At 43.8% G+C, this 22720-nt stretch overlaps 1 protein-coding gene across 1 annotated transcript in view; it reads left to right on the top strand.

The window, feature by feature from the left end:
- Window positions 1-1634: 1634 nt before the first annotated feature.
- The window catches only part of Npvf (neuropeptide VF precursor), a 32642-nt gene continuing 11556 nt past the window's right edge, over window positions 1635-22720 (top strand). The window contains exon 1 of the mRNA XM_059256661.1: window positions 1635-1729. The gene's annotated coding sequence lies outside the window, so the exon portion shown is untranslated. The remainder of the gene's footprint in view (window positions 1730-22720) is intronic.

The raw sequence follows: 22720 nt of genomic DNA, 5'->3' as shown, positions 1-22720 counted from the left end.
AGCCTTCTAACGTCTGTGTTCCAGACAGTTCTGAAAGACGATTTCTGTAACGTACAAATTCATAGCCCTGACAGGGACTGTCAGGGATTTCATTTAAAAACACTATCAAAACCAGGAAGGTGGTGGCCAAATTGGAGAGGGTGTTTGATCTTCTTCCAAGTTTCCATGCTGTAAGGCAGAGACCAATAGTAAATCATTCTTTATAGTCAGTCCTCCTGCTTCTTATGAACCAGAAGTGAGTTTAGAGGGCCTCTCTTTCTTTCTTTTTTCCTTGCAAGAGCTTCATGACATTGGCACGAAGTTTGTGAGACGGGCAGAGAGAAAGTACCACACCCGGAAACAATCATCTGAGTCACCACAGCACACCACAGGCGTTACGGAGGTGCAGGGCTCGACTAGGACGATGGTGCTTCATAAAATGTTATGTGAGGAGTCTTACTGGGGGTAACGTTTGGCTCATTACACTTTGAGACTAGGGGTGACGGGCCCCACCCCCTTTCTGTCGAGCAGAAGCTTCCCTTCATGTCTTCCCTGTTATCAGATTTAACAGGCCATGTGAATAAAGCCATTGTCAATGATACTCACTCAAACTAAGTTTTGTCGCTACCTAAAGCACATTGCCAAGTGTGAGGCTAATGAAGTCGATCTTCTATCCACTGTTCAATAGCCTTGCTCTCCCTTTGTCTAAACTTGTCTATTTTTGGAAGAGCAAATTTGCATTTTCCTCAGCCCATCCTCAATCGTAGATAATAAAATTCCATATGCCTTTTAATCTTGGGGTGTGATCTTTATCTCAGAGACCCAATCACCATTTCACAGAGTGTTTTCGCCTTTAAGAGACGCGGCTTTAATTCACTAGTTGTCTATTCTGGAATACACACATGCTCTCAAGGTGGCTATATCTATATCGTTCAAAAATAGGACAAATTCTACCAGAAAGAAAACGGCACGGACATCGGAATGTTCTTTTCAGAAATAATAATATTTAATGACTTGGGGGTGGGTGGGTGAGAGAAACAGATTTCCCTTAGCGTCCCAGCTCAGACTTTTCCATTTCGCATGCCAGTCATGCTATTCTCAGAAGCAATCAGCTGCTTGCAGAGATTCCATTTGAAGCACCATAGAACAAGCTGCAGTAATTTGGTTAAATTCAACCACTCTCCAAATAACAATATTCCTCTAGCACAGAGGCTGGGAGTTTATGATTTTTTTTTAACTGACCCACACACATTTGCATGCACTCTCGTCTTGTATTGAAAATGTAACAGAAGCAAAAACAGAGAAAAATGTTCTCCACCCTTCGGAAACTCCTAAGACAATGATGCACCTGTGATGTGTGCGTGTGCGTGTGTTCGTGTGCGTGTGTGTGTGTGTGTGTGTGTGTGTGTGTGTGTGTATGATGTACATGTGTGATGTATATGTATATGCCTTTTAGTATAGAGGGAAAACATCTGCATTTAAAACAGTAAGGCAAGGCAAACTGTCTTTTGTTGTCATTTTAGCTGTAATTTTATGTTGTATGAAACTCGAAGTTTGAGTAAAGTCAGGTTTTTCTTCCCCTTTAATCCACCCAGTACTGTTCCCAGGGATGAGACTTTTAACTTTCCCAGGGACTTGATGATCTGGCAGTTGGCGTTTTCTTCAGTGAGTAGAGTCCGCCCCCTTGTGGAAGCAGTGAGGACTGCCCTGACAGCCCAGCACTCCCTTCACAGCACCCTACACTGAACAGGTTTGTGGTGCCAGTCTTCTTCTCTGTCCCAATCCCTCCTTTTCTCCTTCCTTTTGTCTTCTTCTCTTCCTCCACTTCCATTTCTTCTGCCATTCAGAGTAGGATTTGGTTCCTATTTGGTTCCTAGCTTTCCTTCACTTCTCTTAACGGTGAGTCCGACTGACTCATGCGTTCAGGGCCCCTCCCACTCCCCACAACACAGCCGCGGCAGTCTACGGAATGTTGGCTCTATTTCTTTCCTGTCTGTTCCCAACTAGCCTTCTTTCTCTTGCCTGTTTGTGTTTGTGTTTGTGTTTGTTTTATGTGCTTGTTTCTCTTGCCTGTCTTTGTTTGTAGATTCAGCTGTTAGCCCAGAGTAGTCCAACTCCAAGTCTGTGACCTTCTGGGAAGCTTTGCTCAGTCAGCAAGACCTTTTGATTTCTACAAAATAAACATCTTCTCTGGATTAATTGCATTAGTGTAAAAAGCAAGGCCTGTCTGTCACTCACGGAGTTTAAGTCAAGAGCGTTTTCATACCTGTATGAAAAGCTCGTATTGAGATATAATACATGCATTTTAATACAATTGTAGTTTACAGGGCTATTACTCTTCTAAGGCAGAAGGTGGGGTGAGGTAGAGAGAGCCAAGTTTTCCTAAACTGCCAAGGAAGTGTTCAAGCGGCTTATGCTATTGCCAGAGTCCTGAAACGAAATTACGGCCCGGTAACTCAAGTTTTCCTGCTGTCACCATTCTCTAATGGATGTATTGGATATGTGGCTTTCAACTCACTCCTGTATATCCTAGACCTTCTGGTCCCTTCCCAAACATGCCAGGAAGCCCCCTAACTACCACACGATCTGCCTCATGGTACAAGTTATTTGAACAGTGTTTGTTGGGGGAAGTGCTGACAGAGGTTTTCTGTGGCCATCTCAACCCAAAGATTATAGGGACTGTAGTGGAGAAACCTACTTCCATAGCAGTAGAAAGGAATGCCACCAAGTGTGTGTTCCTTCCTTCCAGATGCGGCAGCATCGCTCATTCCCAGGAGCAATAATATACAGCATGTATTATTAGCTACAGATGAGGAAGAGCTAAACACCAACGAAATAATGCACCAAATGGCTATGGCTCGTTTCAGATTAGAACGTATATTCAATTAAAATATTTAAATCCAGATTAAATATTGTTCTGTCTATAACCCATCAGGGCTGAAGGCTTGTCTTAGTGTTGAAGCTCTTGCTATGAAAACATGAGGACCTGAGTTCTGATCACCCTAGAACCCACATAAACCAGCAAGCGTGGTACTGTGTGTCTGTAACTCCAGCACTGTGGGATGACATTAAGTAGCTCACAGGGGTTTGCTGGCCAGCCAATCCAAAACAGTGAGGTTCAGTGAGAGACACCGCCTCAAAAGATATGGTGGAGAGCAATTGAAAAAGTTACCCAACTTTGACCTCCTCCACAGGTTTCTACACGGCAAGCACACCTGCCCATGGATACACATACGCATATACCACATATACATAAAACAATAAAAATAAAGAAAATTAAATAAAAAACGTAATTCACTAATTGCCTGCACTGGAATCTCCCAGCATGTTTTGAAAATGCAGAGTCCAAGGCTGCAACACAGACCTGCAATCAGAATCCTGTGTGCCCAGCCTAGGAACATGAGTGTGCGGTAAATACTTGAAGTCATTCTTGTTCATCACACACTTGAAAGCCTCCCTTCTTGGTGTTTCTGGTTCTCCTTCACTGCACTAAATGTGGTGCTCCAGACAGAGCCTGCCTTACACAGAGCCAGGGAAGAGCTAGTTGTGCTTGGCTGATCCATTTCCACCATTGGGCCTACTGCACCCAGTCTCCAGTCCAAGTTCCCAAGGATGTACCAGTGCACTCGGGCTCTTCCTGGGCCTCCTGGAAGGTCCAACATAGGCTCACCTTGCCCACGTGAGCCCTGGGAACATCTGTACCCTTCCCTCCACTCTCCTGCCCAACAAAACATATCTGATCTATGCCTGATTCCCCCTGGGATTTTATTATTGCTTAGGGGACAATTTAATGGGCTGGTTAATCCATGCTGAAGGGTTAAAATAGGTATTTCTTACATGTTGGACTGAGAAAAGGAACATGTTCCAGGATGTATAAGGAGAGTCTCTGCCTTCTTAATCCTCCCAGTCAGCTCTAGCCGTCTTAGTCTCACTAGGAGGTCAAGTTCTACCCAGCTTTATTCCTGAAATGATTTAATAACTCCCCATTCATCTCCAAAGCTGTCCTCTGATGACTGAAGACAGCCAGGGCTCCTAGAGCAGGGCCTGCCTATGTCTCATCCTGCATGTCCTTCTCCTGCTTCACAACACAAAGCTGGCAGTGTGCTGCATAGTTTTGTATCATCTTGACGCAGGCTGGAGTCATTTGGGAACAAGGAATCTCAGTTGAGAAACTGCCCCCACCAGACTGGCCTGTGGACAAGCCTGTGGTTATTTGTTATTTTCTCAATTGATAATTGACAAGGGAGAGCCCAGCTCTTGTGGGTGGTGCTGCTCCGGGGCTGGAGGGCCTGAGTGCTATAAGAAAGCAGGCTGATCAAGCTATGTGAGGTAAGCCAGTAAGCAATGTTCCTCCATGGCTGCTACTCCAGCTCCTGCTCCCAGGTCCCCCCTGAGTTCTTGCTCTGGTCCCCACCCCACCCCACCCCACCCCACCCCACCCGCACTCCCTGCCTCCCCAGTGATGAACTTGTAAGCTGGAAGGTGAAACAAACCCTTCCCTCCATGCTTTGGTCATGGTGTTTGACCTCAGCAATAGAAATCCTGACTAAAACGCTCACACTAACCAGACCACAGGATCATCTAGGGTGTCCCACCCCGGTGTTTTAAAGAACGGCATCGGCTTCGAGGACAATACCACGTTTGTGTGGCAGAGATAAAATATCTGAGACCTTCTGACCTCAGTACAGGACACCAAACTGCCGCCTTATGGTTATTGTTGCTAAATGAACTTTAAGATGCCCTGGGTACATTTTTTTTTTTCTGGTCCTTAAGCACATGTCCACTTTGTCTGTTCCTATCCCTTGATGTCCTCCATTCTCCTTATCACTTTGCCTAGTTTAAATCGCCCTCTGGGCAGTTTTCCCCAAATGTCTACTTTGATGCAAAAGCATCTAATAGGAATGACACAACATGTCCAGATACTCTATGAGCAAAGCTCACGGTCTGTGTTTGCTGGCCCTTATCTGTGTGCTCCAGTGCTCTCCCTGTGTCTCTGCCATCTTGTCATCTGGCTGCCTAATTGCTGCGGCTGGCTGTGCCATCCATCAGGTTAGACTGCAATCTAGACTGCCTTGCACGAAGCCAGACTCTCACACGGATGACGTGAGGAGTTAGAAGGATGGAAGAGGATCTTAGAAGTCATAGTAACCAGGTCCTCCAAACAAATGGACAGGGATCCTCACAGATCATGTGGCAATACTCAAGGAGCTTTGCTAAATACTCTGCATTTCAGAAAGACTGAGCTTAAGTCTCTACCCATTGGGCTACATCAGAACCCTGCAAGAAGTCCCATGGTTATTAGTTTGTGTATGTAAAGTCATAGCATACTATTTTTTCCTTTCATTGAAAATAGATTCTTTTCTCAAATAACATACCGTGACTATGATTTCTCCTTCCTCTGTTCCTCCCAGTCCCTCTCCACCTCTCCACCCTTCCAGATCCATTCCCTTTCTGTATCATTAGAAAAAAACAAGCTTCTAAGAGATAACGATAAAATATAACAAGATAAATATAAGATAAAACAAAAACTATCACATCAAAGTTGGACAACACAAACCAAAGAAAGAAAAAGAGCCCAAGAGAAAGCACAAGAATCGGAATCCCACTCATCCGCACACTCAGGGGTCCCATAAAAACACTCAACTGGAAGCTAACAATATACGCAGAGGACCCTGTGCAGACCCGTGAAGGCCCTGGGCACGCTGCTTCCGTCTCAATGGGCTCATATGACCTTTGATCATGCTGATTTAGAGGGCCTTGGTTTTTGTGTGTCCTTCATCCCCTCTGGCCCTTACACTATTCCCTGGGATTCCCTGAGCTCTGAGGGAAGGGATTTGATGAAGTAATCCCATTTAGGTATTTAGAGCTGAGCGTTCCAAGGTCATTCCTCCACCCCTGCATAATGTCTGACTGTGGTTCTCTGTATGTTCCCATCTCCTGCAGGAGGAAACTTCTCTGATGATGGCTGAACACGGCACTAATCGTGTTTGTCTTTCTGGGTCTGGGTTACCTCACTCAGGATGATTTTTTTCTAGTTCCATCCATTTCCCTGCAAATTTTATGATGTCAGTTTTTAACAGCTGAGTAATACTCCATTGTGTATATGTACCACATTTTCTTTATCCATTCTTCAGTTGAAGGACAATTAAGTTGTTTTCAATTTCTGGCTGTTATGAAGGGAGCGGCAATGAACCTGGTTGAACAAGTGTCTCTGTGGTAGGATGAAGCATCCTTTGTGTATATGCCCAAGAGTGGTATAACTGGGTCTTTTTTTTTTTTTTTTATTAAGTCTTAGAAAGCCCTTGAACTCTGGAAAATGCTAATACAGTGCATGTGTTCTTACACCAAGCCAGTGAGGGGAATCTAAGGGCTGGGTCTGCCATCAAACATGGTACAGCAACAGCAAGCAGCAGTCACGTCTGTCAGAATTTGAGAAGCAAACCTGAGAACATTTGATAGCTTATTAACCTGCCTCGTCTATTGTCTATCGTCTATCGTCCATCTTGTCTCCAGGAGCCTGAGACAGAAGCCTGCTCACTTGGGCTGGCTCGGAGCAGCAGGAAAGTCCTTCCATCGGGAGCAAAGGGTGTGTCTACAAGAGAACAAAAGTCTCTGGACTTTGCTTCTTTGGAACCCACTGGACAGCCGGGAAATCGGGTTTACTGAAGCAGATCTTGCAGATGCTTCAAAACTCCTTCCACATCCCAGACCCTGTTTCTGCTTCGCGCACCTCCATGAGCTTGCCTGTTTTTATCTTCTCACACTAACGACTGCAGCAGAGAGGGGAGATCACTGGTGACACCCGGGCAGTTGTTTCTTTGGAGGTGAACTGCAGTGTCGCATTTGATTACTTTTCTAAATTAGTTCATTCTGTCTATAGCAAAGCTTTTCATCAAATGCCTTCGTCAAACTTGGCAGAGCCCTAAGTCTGGCTTTGCTTTGTGAACTAGGTAATGAAAGTTTCATTCATCTTTTCCCTTGTCCTGCTCCCTAAGCCCAGACATTTAACTTGCCTCATTCACTCAGTAGAAACACACTGAGAGCTTCGTAAACGAAGGGCGGAAGTGAGTTACTGGGCAGTTATCGTAAGAGAGAAAAATACTGTTATTATTTATGAGTCAAAGCTAGGCATCGGGATGCATGTCTGCAATCCCCACCCTTGGGAAGTGGAGGCAGGAGGACCAGAAGTTCAAGGTCATTCTTTGCTACATAGTGAGTTTGAGATCAGCTTGAGCCTCATAAGGTCCTGCCAAAGAAAGAGAGAGAGAGAGAGGGAGGGAGGGAGGGGGGGAGGGAGGGAGGGAGGGAGGGAGGGAAGAGGAAGGGAGGGAGGAAGAAAGGAAGGAAGGAAGGAAGGAAGGAAGGAAGGAAGGAAGGAAGGAAGGAAGGAAGGAAGGAAGGAAGGAAAGAAAGAAAGAAAGAAAGAACTGAACCCCAAATTCTGTGTTTTCTTTTTTCTCCTCATCTTGGTAAACTCCTCAGGAAGCCCTTGTCTTCTGTGACTTCACAACCGGAAGCCCACAGGCCAATTATTTTGTAGTTTCTTTCCCAATTTATCTTTGTCTTATGTTTCCTCAAGATTAGATTCAAGAGATTCCTCTCCTTACACCCCATCAGGCAGCAAACAGTTCCCGTCCCTCCCTCACAGATGAGGATGGGTGAGTCTTTCTTTAAGGAGCAGGACTTCTCCACAGTGGTGACATGTTTTTTCTCTCTGTGTGTGCAAAAATATCTTGTAGAAAGAAAATGAAAGGTGGGGGGGGGAGGGCTGCTCCCAGGGATCTCAGAATCCAGAGGCAGCAAGGTCCCTAGAAGCATTCTTTCTGTCCCTTGGAGGGTGTTGTGTGTCTGGTGGAGGAGGAGAAGACTGCCTCCGGCCTGTGGAATTTTGAAAGTCCTGTATCACTCCTTGATTTGTTTACCCGTTCTCACCCTTTTGGTCCAAGCTGACAGTGTTTGTGCTCATAGAACCTTCTCGGAGGCCCTGAGGCCTCTTGCGTGTGTCACCAGACAAGAGTGTCCTTTAGAGATATTTCCCTTATCTCCATCCCTGGTTTCTGCTATGTGGCCGAACAGATCCCTGGGTCATATCTAATCTCATCACAGAGCCCTCTGTGTGATCACATCCTCCAGTCTTTATGTCCTTCTGAACCTCTGACAAAAAGCAGTCCAGCCACACCCATGTTTTTGTCTTCAGGCATACTTGCCAGACAGTAAACTGAATTTTAGTGTCTTTTGCAATCTGGGTTGGCTGGGGATTTCCCAACTCCTCAAGTACTAATTCTCCTTCTTCTAAATAGTTCTTCCTTCAATCTGCTTGCTTCCTTTCATACTGTATTATTAGCAGCAGGGGAAAACAAGGTTGTGCCCTCTACTCAGCTTCCATTGCTCAGCTTTCTTCTGTTAGGTCTTCCGTTTCCCGTGATGTGCCTGCCCCTTGCTTCCTTCTGCACCCTCGTCAGAAGTGACTCTAAGCTGGGCGGTGGTGGCGCATACCTTTAATCCCAGCACTTGGGAGGCAGAGGCAGGTGGATCTCTGTGAGTTTGAGGCCAGCCTGGGCTACAGAGTGAGTTCCAGGAAAGGCGCAAAGCTACACAGAGAAACTCTGTCTTGGGAAAAAAAAAAGAAAAAGTGACTCTAGCTCATATGCTTTTAGCAACAGTCTATTTCCTCAAATCATACAGGTTTACCCGTTCCTTCTAAACTATCATAGGCAGTCTTTAATACTGATATTTCTACTCAAGGTCTATGCAAGGCAACCTAGGCTTACACTATGATGCTCTTCAAATTCTTCTAGCCTTAGGCTGGGGAGACGGCTCCGTGGGTAACAGCACTCACTGCACTAGCATCAGGACTGGAGTTCAAATCTCCAAAACCCAGGTAAAAAAAAAAGCTGGGCTTGGTTACACACACACACACACACACACACACACACACACACACACACACATTCTAGCTCCTCCTTGTTTCCCAGTCTAAAGTCACGTCCACTTTTGGGGGTTTCATTACAACAGCACCCAGTTATCAGCAGTACACTCTTGGTTTCCTGTGGCAGTCAGTTACTACAAACTCAACTTGTTGAACCAGTACATTCTTACCTTACAGCTCTGGTTCAGACCAGACGTCTAAAACAGGAGGCTCCAATAGAAAAATCTGCTTTTGGGCCATCTTCTAGACGTCTCCTCTGTTCTTTGGCTTATGACCCGTTTTCCCTCCTCAAAGCCTCTTCCTTCTCCTTTGACCTCTATCTCCACCTTACAGCTTTGTCTCCTGTTTCTCTCTTTTCTTCTTGCGTGCACACTGCGACTGTGTGCTGGACCAGCTCCGCTAACCCAGGAGCACCTGCCCACAGTAACATCATTAACCAAATCTGCAAAGTTCCTTTTACCATCTAAAGCAATGTACTCACCGCTCTGGGGATTAGGACGAGGACACTAATCCATCTTCCACAACCAGCAGGTAATCTAAGCTCAGCCTGCGAACCACAATGACACACACAAAGGGGTGTAAGTCTTCATTATCATTGCCAATAATTACATGGGTAATGGGGGGAGGGTCAGAAAAGCAGCCCCATTCCTGAACAGGGGGCATTTCATGGTCCATTCTGCTCACATATAAACACATAACCTAAAAGGGCCCTGGTACTCCCAAGTGAGACAGGCTGAACTTGACTTGGATCACTATTACTTTGGTTTTGTTCTCAAACAAACAGCTATCCCTTTAACCACAGCCTCCATCTCCACTGATGCTGCATCTAGCAAAACTCGGGCACCATCAGGAGAAGTGACTGAGTTTGTACCGTCAGAGTGAAGCTGTTGTGCTAGGGGGTGTATTTGTGACAAGGCATCAAGAGGTACAGAACTGCTCAGCATCAGTCACGTCCCCGGTCCCTTATTCCCAGGATGCCCCCTCTGGGAAATGTATAATAGGCTGACCTGGGTTTGCTATGAGGAGAAAAACATTTCATGCCCATGAATGGCCAGAGTGAAAAAGTTTCCAGAAGGTCCACATAACTCTGAACACTCTTTGTGTTGTTCATCACCCAGAGGAGGCCAAGACAAATAAACTCTTTTTTGAGATAGCCATATGAGTTGGCTATGGAACACGTGTGTACCAGGAGAAGGTCAGGAACAAAGGGTCAGCACCTAGGGCTCTGCCAGCCATTATGCCCTTAACTCAAGCTGCAGCTTCCATCTGGCTTTATGTATGCTTCTTTTGGGCCTCCTGGGAGGGCATGCAATAGTCCTGAATGGGAAAATTCCCTCCAACCAGATATCAGCATTCCCAGCAGAAGCCGTAACATCATTACCAGTCCTGCAAAGAGCAATGGAAAGCTCAGCAACAGCTGGCCCAGAAGTCTCACAATCAAGCCTTCCTTATTCCTGTGTCCAAATCCCTTAAACACAGGTGAGATTCAAACACCAAGGAATCGAACCTGAGTTAGGGTCTACATCAAGTCTCCTGTTTGCTATTTGGGTGGAGAGTGGTCGGATGCTAGCAAGGGAAACTGGGCAGGGAGGAAGAAAATTTAATTCATAAACTTTGGTCTTTCCTTTCAAGGCCTCACCTAGATAGCAGCACTGCCTTCCTCTTTTCTGTTGATCTGATGAAATACCCTAACAAAAGTGAGCTAAAGGACCTAGGTCGGCTCACAGCTCAAGGCACAGTCCATCGTGGTGGGGAAGTCAAGGCAGTGGGAGCTTGAAGCAGCTCATCATGTGGTATCCACAGTCAGGAAACAGAGAGAGATCAACACTTGCTATTTCTCAGCTCGTTTTCTCCATCAGTCATCAATACAGTGCAGGATGCCCTGCCCACAGAATGATTCAGCCCACAATTAACTCACATCAGTGATCCAAGATAATCCCCCACTGGCACGCCCAAAGGACTGTCCGAGTGGTTCTAGAGTCTGTCATTTTGGCAGTTGGCACTAACCATCACAAGCGCCTGAGCACTGGTGATTCTTCCCTCATATGCCTCCAGGTACCCAGCCAGGACCAAGGTGCAGGGTCTCCTCTTCTCCACCCCTGTGTTCGCCACGTGTGTAGTTCCATCAAGCTGTTTTTCCGACCCTTGGAGACCCCTGTGCAAAGCAGCCCAGGTTCTCAAAACACAAGATGAGCTGTGGCCATGTCCGTGTGTGTGCATGCAGTATCCGTACCCTGTTAGGCAAGGCTTTTGATAGGCTTTCCTGTCCTGCTCGTGGCTTCAATGTTTCCATCTACACTGATGGTCTTGGTTCTCCTAAAGCTCTTTATGCATAGCAGAGTCTCCATGGCTGACATCAATTGCATCTTCTCTCTCAGGAGACATGGACCCCTCATCCACCAGCTGGAGCCATAGAGGTGGCTTGCCTTTGACCTTATACCATCCTTCCCTGTGTCTACCCGCGTGAGAGAACAAATGATGACCAAGAACCATTGTGGCGGTTCACTCAGTTCTACCCTTTGGCACCCTCAGCCCTTCCCTTAATTCAGCTCAACTCATTTATTAACGGATATGACGACGGGAAGCCCCGCCCCCTTCCCTGTCTTCCACACATATGCCCTCCTCTTCCACCTGGGCACAACCATTGGCTGCCAGGTCTCAGGGAGTTTTCTTGTCTCTCTGAACCTAGGGAATTCTTGTCCTTCCTCTACCAGAAAGCTGTATTTCCATCTTTACTGCATCCTTACTGGCCACAGTTCACAGTCTCAATTTGATTTTACCTTAAATTTAAAACTATTTATTTTATTTTCGAGATTATAATATAATTACATCATTTCCCCCCTCCCTTTCTTGCCTCCAAACCCTCCCATATACTCCTCCTTGCTCTTTTTCAAATGTATGGTGTCTTTTTTCATTAATTGTTGTTGTTGTTGTTGGGTGGTGGTGGTGGTGGTAGTGGTGGTGGTGATGGTGGTGGTGGTGGTGTGTGTGTGTGTGTGTGTGTGTGTGTGTGTGTGTGTGAGTAAGGTAGTAAGCTAGCCTGTGACTGTTTGATGGATGATTCCCGAAACCACAAGTCTTGGGTCAGGGAAAGCAAATGTGACTCCTGCATGAGCAACACGCTATGTCCTCGTAGAAAACTACGGAGCTTCAGGAAGTCACTGCTTTGTAACAGGTAGTAAAAAGGCCTTCTCTGTCTCAGAGGGAGATGTCACCTCAAAATCGCCCACTGCTGATACAGTCCTGAGAAAAAACCAAACAGAGAGGTCAGGGCACATCCTCAGGACACACAGCAAGACCTGGAGAAGCACAGAGAGGTCAGGGCACATCCTCAGCACACACAGCCAGACCCGGAGAAGCACAGAGAGGTCAGGACACATTCTCAGCACACACAGCAGGACCTGGAGAAGGACCTGTGGAAGTTTCTCCCAATAACACCAGCCTCTTGAGGAAACAACAATCGTAATTTTAAAATACCTTCAATGTGGCATTTCCCACTTTTCCCACTTTTCACTCAACTCAGAGCTTGGAAGAACTTAACTATTCTTCATTCTAGCCTGAATCAATGTTTCTTTTCTTTGTTTCAGGGTGGTGTGTAGTAGGAAAAAAGAGACAAATTATAGTCTGGCATCTCTCTTACCTACTGAAGAGATTCAAAGATCTTGAAGGTTCTTTGAAGGCATATCTTCCCTAACTGGGATTTAAGTCATTTATCCATTTTCTCACTTATAAAATGGAACTTAAAATATACATTCCAGGAGTATGATAACAATTAAATTAGACAACCTATACTAGTGGTTCCCAGAGTGGGATCACTAGGCCGGCAGCCTTCGCATCCTGCAAGCTGGCTGGGTACTCCAACTTCTGCAGAAGCAAGAACTCTGGGGCTACCCTCACCCTCCTAATGTGGCTCGGCACATGCTCAGGAGATTCCAGTGCAGACTTGAGGCCACTGACACTTAGGTGGGTCTCCAATGCTTGCTTTTCACTCTTTCCTGCAGGTTCATTAGTTACCCAAGGCAATTCCAACTAAGCTGTGGGATTATTGATCCTCGCTCCACTTGACAGATGTGAACGCTGGCAGGAGGCAGGAGCAGGCTACCCAAAATCCAACTATAAACACCAGCTCTGACTGCGGTCCTCAGCATGTTCTCAGCCTCACTAAATAATGCCTCTATCTGTATTTTTTCTTGTACATCCTTTAGCTTATCAAAAAGCTATTTCAATAGACCAGTGTCTGAATATGTGAGTAGCTGGTTGGCTGTCTGAATGGCTGAACCCTAAGAAAGCCAGTAACACTTGGAGTTACTGGCTTCAGGATCACTCATTGCCGGATTCATACCATGTGGGTTACACTAAATAAGGTAGGTATGACGGAGCCTGCGTATTTATTGATTAAAAAAAGATGAAGTCAGCAAGAACAAGGGTATTCACCTAGTGAGTATCTCCTATGTGCAGGCACTACTTAGATAATTTACATTTCATATAAGTTATTAATCCATTTTCCACTGCAATAACACAATACCTAAGGCTAGAGAATACATGTGTTTAAAATATTTATTTAGCTACCAGGGAGGAAAACCCACAACTGAGCCATCCCATCTGTTCAGTCCCTGGTGAGGGACTCATGGTACACAATGATGTGGGGAGCATCCTAAGCAAGACAGCGCTAACTCCAGAGCCCCCATTACCCAGTTATCTCCAACAAAGTCCTACCTCAGAAAGTTTCTACCATTTCCCAATGTCACAACGTAGGGGACCACGCTTCTAACACACGCATTCTTGGGGACACACTCAAATCATATCCAAACAATAGCACTGTCTCATCTGAACCCAAATGATAAATTATCTTTTTATTCTTTAGACATACTTAAGTACTTCTAACATTCCAATATGGTTTTCTTATATCTAGGACACATCGTATGTTTTTCATTATGATCAAATGATAGTAGACATCTGGGGGAGGAACAGGACTTCATAACAAGATTTCCAGCGAATTCTATTTGCGTGCCTTGGTTCCATTAGGTTTGTAATATTGTTTGGAAAAATGAGGTTAATTTTGCTGCAGATTTAGCGTGAGTTGGAATGACTCCTGCGCAGTGGTATGCCAGAGCTTTGGTGGTAGAAGGTTCTTGGTTTATACCTAATTGAAAAGGCAAGTCATTGCTGAGTTTTGAAAATCCTGGAAGAGTTTTTAAAGTAACTTAATGTAGCATTTTATAGTTGCTTTTGTAGTTTCGAATGCAATGGATATTGAGGGATGTATACAGCTCTGATGGCTTAGATTTAATCAGACTTCTCGCTTGCTTGCTTGCATAATGGTTTAGGGTACCTTTGATGATTTGCAGCCAACCTAGCGCTTTTAATAATTCACTGTAAAAGCATTTAATTTTTAATGGACAAGAATGGGCTGGAGGTAACTCTTGCATTGGTAAGTATGCTCCTGAAAGGGGGGGGGCAAGTATATTTAAATTCCAAACATTATTGAAAATCATGTCTTTTATTACCCAAAACCAAATGCATAATTGAAGAATGTACCTAATCCCAAATTACTGTTGGTGCTTTACTTACCTCTAAGATAGCCTTGCATTCACAATGCTGTCATGAGAACATTCTTTTCAAGTCCTCATCCTCCATACTGTTTCCAATATTCTGCCCTTCTCAAGACAGCATAACTACCATATTCTGTTACATCTTGCTAATCAAGAAAAGCCCAACATCAGAATGGATTGCAATGTCTGGAACATAAAAGAACGATCGTTTTCTATTCCTTTTCCTTCAAAGTTTTCCTAAGATCTCCATATAATGTGCATGCCTAGGAATGATTTCACAACTAGTCTTAAAAATATCAGAGTTTCCATGTGGAAAGAAAAATGGGAAGATGCCAGGATAAATATTGTTTTAAGGCTTGATCGAAGACAAAACATCGCTTGCCCTCAGAGGCACATAAAACAAAAATGCTGCAATCACTAAATAATCCCTTTCTCAGATACGCCATCTGCAAAAATAAGAATGGCTTCACAGAACTGCTTTCTTGGGAATCGCACAGCAATGCACGGCTCTGAGAAGGCTTCTGCTTGTCTGACATTCCACAGCCAACTGTCCGCAGGCTTACCCTCAGATGGGCTACAGGGAAAACTCTGAGGGTCAAGGGTCCAAGTCCACATGCTCTGTTTCTGGAACACCTTTGGAATTCAGATGTCAGGGTTGCTTGAGAAAGTGAAATTCCTTCTCTTTCTCTCGGCTTTCAAATGGTCTAAGACATGGAGGTTTTGCTCCAGAATTTTTACTCCCAGGAACTGCTGGGTGCTAAACCAAAGAGTCTGTCATGCTCTGACAGAATTAGCCCGTCTAATGATGAGAGCCTGGTGCTCTAATCACCATTCTATGCTTGGTTTCCTGGGATGAACGTTCCTGGAGTGCCCCAATTGTATAGCCCCAATCTCTTGCCTTCCTGACAGACTTAACTATCAGTTCTTTTCTCTATTAGCCAGGCATTCATCTAGACCCAAGTTGAGAAACAGAAACTTGCAGATCCCATCAAACTGTCCCACAGACTTGAGGAAGCGGGAAGCTCGGTGGCATCTCGGTTGGGCCACCTTCACCAATCACAGCCAAGCTCCCTCAGATTCGTCTTGTCTTGTCACTAACATGGAGATTCGGAGGCAGGGGACCCTTAGGGATTGCCCAGCAGTCTCAAATTTTTTTGTATGAAGAAAGTACAAGCGGCATGACTTTCCCAAGATTACAAGGAAGCCAAGAATGAGAATGCGCACATCTCTTCTTTTAACTTCAACTGCTCCTCTCATCATAGTGGATGCTTTCCCTCTTCTTCCTGCCTCCTTTGTCACGTCCCTCCTGCCCCAGCTGCTGATATCGCTAATCTGTTCTTCTGTTTCAGACTTCCAGGTGCCAGGAGTAATCATGAGTGTCACTTAGCTGTGATATTCATTTTCATTGCTTTAAAACTAATCAGGGAAGGAAGGGGGTGGGAATAATGAGTGTTCCTGTTTCCAGGCCTACAGCAACCTTTCTGACTCAGCTTTTCTTCTGCCACTTCTTCCAATCAGGCATCTTCCCTCGTTTTTTTTTAACATTCTGATACCATGAAAAGAGAGAGCTTGACCACACCCAATTGGCCACCCTAGTCTCTACCACAGAAATGCATGGTTCTTTAACATCCTTTACTAGGAGGAGAGATTGTGAGCCATCCTCTTTAGAGAGCAGGCCAATGCAGGAAAAAAAAAATGTTGTTTATATAGCTCTCTAGCCAAGCCTCCACCATGGCCTGGCCCTTACATGACCCCACATTGACACCCGCCAAACACATAAAGTAATGTTAACGCTGGCCATTCTGTGAGCATATATCTGGAGTGAAACAGGCCAGGGACATCGTCATCTTTATTCTAGTGCATCTTCTAAAAGAGTGAAAGATTGAATGAGGCAAAGATCTAGGAAGGGAGAGAGAGAGAGAAGAGAGGATGGAAGAAAAGAACAAATACCCAAACTATAATAAAAGCCCTAACCTAGAGTGTATCAGGAAAAAAAAATAATTATAGATCAAAGAGCTAAAAGCACAACATAGTCGAGCCTATAATTCTATAATGCTAGATTTTTAGTGAAAGGTAAAAAGGGTCCCTAAATTCCATGTTTTCACTCTGCAGTTGTGGGGGGAGGTATGTTCTGAGTAAATATAGATAAGAAAAATGTGTGTGTTATGAATGGGTGCTACACACCACACACACACACACACACACACACACACACACACACATCCCACTCGTTCCTGTACAAGAGGAAATAGACTGCACAACAGCCAATCTTTAACTTTGGCAGAGTAAATGATTAACCATTTGACATCAAGTCAATCTCAACTCAATCAACCCTATGAAAATTAGTCACTCTGAAGGAAAAAGTACTTAACTTGAAAGCGTTCATTCATTACATAGCAACACACACTGCAAAGATAATCTTTCTGCTTAAGGTCCCAGGCCCACTTAGTCACTCATTCCTTCCTTCAGTTATTTAACAAGGAGTTTTAAGTTCTTACCATAAGCCATGAATACTTCATAGGTCACAGACAATAAAAATATCCTCCATAAAATAAATGAAGTTGAAGATTTTATATTTTTTTACTTATGATCTGAACATAATAAAAATATAAAATAAACATGATCTGACATAAGCAAAGATTTATTCCCCCCAAAAAGCACTGACAAGATGGTTCAATGTGTAAAAAGCATTTGCCACCAAAACTGATGACCTGAGTTTAGTCTCCCAAATCACTTGATGGAAAGAGATAACTGACTCCTACAAGTTGTCCTTCTACCTAAACACCACACACACACACACACACACACACACACACACACACACACACACACACGAAGTAAATACATAAATAAATAAATAAATAAATAAATAAATAAATAAATAAATAAATAAATGAAATCTAAAAACTTTAAGAAAATTGAATACTCAAACTAAAACAGAAGCCAAGTCTATAAATTCCCTCAAATTTACCCATTAGCCTAGTATTTCTCAATGGTTTATAGATCTTACCTAAAAAGAAAAAAGTATTTTGAGATGGGAGTGTTATGGGTTATTTAAACATTGTGTGAAGATGTATTGCTGTGATTGGTGTAATAAAAAGCTGAATGGTCAATAGCTAGGCAGGAGGTGGGACTTCTGGGCAGAGAGAGAAAGGAGGAGGAATCCAGACATGTGAGAGAGACACAAGGAGACACGGAGAGGAAACAGGAGTGCAAGATGAAGGAGAGTTAACACCACGTGATAGAATGGAGATTAATATAAATGGATCATTTTAAGTTATAAGAGCTAGTTAGGAACAAGCCTAAGCTATAGGCTGAGCTTTCATAATTAATAATAAGTCTCTGTGTCATTATTTGTAAGCTAGAGGCCCAAAGAAAAATACGACTACATGGAAGTCTTACTATGTATCCCTTGCTGGCCTGGAACTCACTATATATATACATATATATATATATGTGTGTGTGTGTGTGTGTGTGTGTGTATACATATATATATATATACATATATATCAGGCTAGTCTCAAACTCATCAGTCTCCTGAGTGCTAGGATTAAAAATGTGTGCCACCATCCAACAACAATAACAAAATAGAATTTCATAGGCCCTTTTTTAAATTTAAGAAATGCTGAATTTTACACAATTTTTCTTTGAAAATTCATTCATGTATACAATGTATCTTGATAATCCCCACTCCCTACACACGACTCTTCACTCCCCACCCCCCTGTTCGGCACCCTCTAGGCTCTCCCAGCATACCTCCCTTCTAATTTCCCGTCTTTTCTTCTTCTTCTTTTTTTTATTTAAATAACCCATGAGTCCCGTTAGTGTTGCCCATATGGTGATGGGTACGGGACCATGCACTGGGGCATAGGCACCCATCAGCAGCCACAGACCCAGAGAAAAGTGGCTCTCCCACCTCCAGCTGCCATCAACTGTTAATAGCCCCTCAGCGAGGGGTGGTGCCTTAAGTGCCCCTCTTCCATCCACGCTGGAGTTCTAACCGGCTTCATTTTGTGTAGATCTTGTGCAGATAACTACAGCCGGTGCCAGCACACGTACACAACATCCATGTCACATTTCACAGATTTTCTCTCCATCTTCCTGCTCTTAATTTCCGATCCTCTCCAAAATGTTCACTTGAGGAGCACAATGCTCCACAATGAGCATTCACGATCACTTACTCTCAGTGCTTTGACCAGATATGAGTCTCTGCAAGAACCGCTACCTACTACAAAAAGAAGGTTAAAGGAAGTGTAATCTATGTGTACCAAAATACATATTTAGGAGGCAGTTTGACAACATGACCATTTATCAAAATAACTAGGTTCTCTCCTAGGGTCTACGACCTCCATAGCCATGAATTTTTATCGGGTTTACAATACCAGGCATCAATCAGTTCCTGTAGGCCTCAAACCCAATCAGAAAGTGGTTGGTTACCCCATAACCATCATGCCACTGTTGCACAAGTGAGCATATCTTTCCTAGCAGGTCAGTTTTATAACATGCAGAGCCCAGGGCTGGATAAGATCATAGATGTCCTTTCTCCTCTAGTAGCCTGCATAGCACCTGCCAACACTATGAAAGACAGCCACCAGGGAGTCTCCTGGTCAGTTCCAGATTGATTTCTCTTTGTCCTGCAACTGAAGGGTATGGTGTTTTCAACAGTCTTATCGTCTAGTTCTAGTGGGTAACCAAGAGTAATGTAATGAAATGCCTGTGCTGCTTTGGGTGCCTCTGGAGTCTTCCTGACAAACAGCTTTCCTTATAACAGTACCCATAAATCTCACAAAATTTGTGTCAACAAAATACATGAACTGGCGCACCTAAAGTTTGAGTAGATGTCCCATGGACATAGACATAGAGTCAGAGTAGAGCAACATATAGAATAACCTAGCAGAGAGGAATACAACACAGTATGACGTGATTTGTGGGCTTAAAGAAAGCCTCTCTTTTCTTGATATACTTTGAGGGTCTACTTTCCTGAGTATATACCTACTGCCTGGCGTGTGTGTGTGTGTGTGTGTGTGTGTGTGTGTGTGTGTGTGTTCTGCATTTGTGGACATATGTTCATGTGTGTCTTAGACTAAGATAAGAAACCTTGATTGTGATCTTCATTAATGGATGCTGTATCCTCTCTTGAAGAAAGTAATAGACAAATCTCATCGTACATTATTTATAATCATACCAGCATTGTCATTCCAAAAAGGTTGTCGTTGTCTTCAAGGACCACTGAGACTATGCCACCACTCTGTCCAGGTCTAAGTTTCCAAGACTAGAAAATTCAGACTAAGATAAGGGAGCCACACACTTGCATGGGATTGCTGATTATGTAGTAAATTATTATATCAAGTGGGAACTTGGAAATGATTATCCTCTTCATAGACTAACCAACAGATAAATAATAACCAATTCTTCCCCTCACAGTCACCTCATGGAGATAAATGATTATGTGCTGAGTAAAATTTCTTTTATAATTGTAAAAATGTACTATTTGAGCATATCTTGAGAATCACTAAATATTAATCAACAAGGGAGAAATGCAGCTAGCCCGGACAGCATAGGAAAGATCAATGAGTTAGCTCATCACTGCTGCTGTGAGCAGAACTGCACAATTACAGACAAAGGACAGCTTCAGAACTATTACATGGTGCTATTTAAAACATGTGCTACCTGTATAATAGACTGGAGCAGAACTAGTCCATTGATGATGGGAGATTTAGATCTATGACTTACATTATCATGATGAATCGTCTATTAATATTAAAGTTCTATCCATCATTTGGGACATTTCCCTAGAGAGTTTCTAACATGGCCTAGTGACTACCTTAATATGTAAATCATTGCTAGTGAATATTCTCTGCTTATAACTTTTTCTTCATTCTACCTTTTCTCCATAATAGTTATTTTCTTTTTAATTAGAAGAAACCAGAAACGCCTCCTCCCTCTGGATTACCATGTCATATTACCCTCAGAAAGGCCGTGGTTCAGCTGTTTGATATCATCTCCCCTTTTCCCTCTTGTTTACTGATAGTAAAATTAGCAGCACTAAGGAGTCTGCTCTGTGGGCTTAGGGAACTTGGCTCAAGCAGTTTGAACAAGCAATAAATGTTGGCCAGCTTTTATTTTGTAGCTCGTAAAACATTGGATTCCATAGCTCAGATTCTTTGGTCGGTGGCCACAGTCTACAAATGTCACATTTCATCAAAATCACTCCAGCAACTGCTGTTCACAGGCATGCTCCGAGGAGAAAGAGGGGGTGATGCAATGCAGTAAGCGGAGGCAGAGGTCAAGTCTGCAGGTACTAACAGCCACGCAGGAAGAACACTGGTGCCCAGGTCCTCGGATGCAAAAATAATCTGCGGCTTGCCAAACTCAACACATTTGAGATTTGAGTGTGAGAAAAAGAATAGATCAGGAATCATTCAGTAATTTTCTTGCTGGCACAGGATCCACCAGCCTTGCAGCCTGCATGCACCCTGCCTCTTCCTCCCACCACCCATGGCCACATTCATTATCTCTAAAAGATTGCAAGTATAATCACAGTAGCAGCAGCACAGCCAATAACCAACATTTGTCCCGAGCTTACTGGGCTGAGGACCCGGCCAGCCATGCCGAGTACGTGCTAATGTCCTCTCCAGATGGGCCACGGAGAAGCTGGCAGGGCCACTGGATGGGTAGCAGGTGGACACTGAGTGCCTGCCCTCTACCTCAAAGATCTGTTTCATTCCAGAATGTGGCCAGCCCACATCAACTTCATCCCAGGGACAAAACATGCACCCTCTGCCCAGGCTCCCCCCTGAGGGAGAAGGTCTAACCCATTGCACCCCAAACTTTGTCAGTTTCTTAGAAGTGATCAAAAGAGCCTGGTTGGGCCACTACTGCTAGATGTTCAGGGAGAAATCACCTGACAGATTTTTCATTCAAAAAACTTTATAAATTTTTAAATCTCACTCTTTCAAAATGAGCCATAAATGGGTCAAATGATACAGAACAGTAAAATGGATGTGATATGAATTCTTTATAATTATGGAAATGATGCCTTCCTTATTGGTCACATGAGTCATGTAACATGTAATTCCTTGTCTTGAGTTATTAATAATGGATACACAGTTATCAAATTGTTCTAATGAACACTTCTAAAATACTTTCTGTCACTGGAAGCAAATATTTTAGTGCAGACAGATATGCTTGCAAGACTGAATTGGAATATCCCATTATTGCTACTTCTTATTTAGGGTAAATGCTGTCAAAACGTGACAAAGAGCAATAAAGCTAACTACCAAAGAGTGTGTATATGCTTACATGTGGAATTACACACAAGAGCGTTATTTTTACTATCTCCAAAATAAACACTCCTTTGTGATCTCTACACAATTCACTATACACAAACAGGAAGTTTGGGATCGTGTCTCTGAGGAAGAGTACCCAAGTGTTGGGCACGGAATGTCAAGTTGGCCAACTCCATAGAAAATGTAACTTTCTTGCTCAAAAAGCAAGGTTTCACTCTCATCTGTTTCATTACATTCCTTGACCTTACTAAGCTCAATAGGAATAAATAAGAAAGGACAGCATCACCATTGCAAAATAAAGGGTTTTAAACATTTCAGAAAGAGGCGCATGTTGAAAAGAGTTAAGAGCATTTAGGGATCAAACCATCTGGTCTTGAAATCCTTGGGACTGGGCTTCATATCTGGTGTGAACATAATGCTGGAAACAGGATTGCTTCCCAATGCCAGAGAGAAACACCTGAGCCAGGATTTCCACCTGCCAAGAGAGGGAGGGAATCTTCAAGGCTCCCACCATTGGCTCTGCTTTTGATGGATATATGGAGAAAGAGCTGGGAATTGTGCCCTCAACCACCCCTGGGGAAGAAAGATCTAAAATTTTGTTTTGTTTTGTTTTTACCACCAAAGCCCCATGTGAGCAACAAAAAATATCACACAAGAACACCTGCTTGCTGAGACAAAGACTCAAATTGCCCAGCAGAAGTACTACTATCTACCTCCACCACCCAGCTGGGCTAGAGGACTGTCCCGGCACTTCTACAGAGAAACAAAGGAACATCACACCAGCACGGAGTGGTGACTTCTGCCTCTGGCACAGTCATAACTGAGACAGTGAGGGGAATTGTCTCAGAATTGGAGTCAGGGAGCAGAATCCACTTTTTACTTTACGCCATCTATCTAAGTGACTTGTGTCCTGTCAGACCGCCCTCCCAGGAGTACCGTTCACCCCATTCCTCTTAGAGCCTTACACAGGC

The sequence above is a fragment of the Peromyscus eremicus genome, chromosome 3, assembly GCF_949786415.1.
Source record: "Peromyscus eremicus chromosome 3, PerEre_H2_v1, whole genome shotgun sequence".
In the NCBI taxonomy this organism is placed as follows: Eukaryota; Metazoa; Chordata; class Mammalia; order Rodentia; family Cricetidae; genus Peromyscus; species Peromyscus eremicus.
This window is presented reverse-complemented; position numbering and strand designations above follow the sequence as displayed.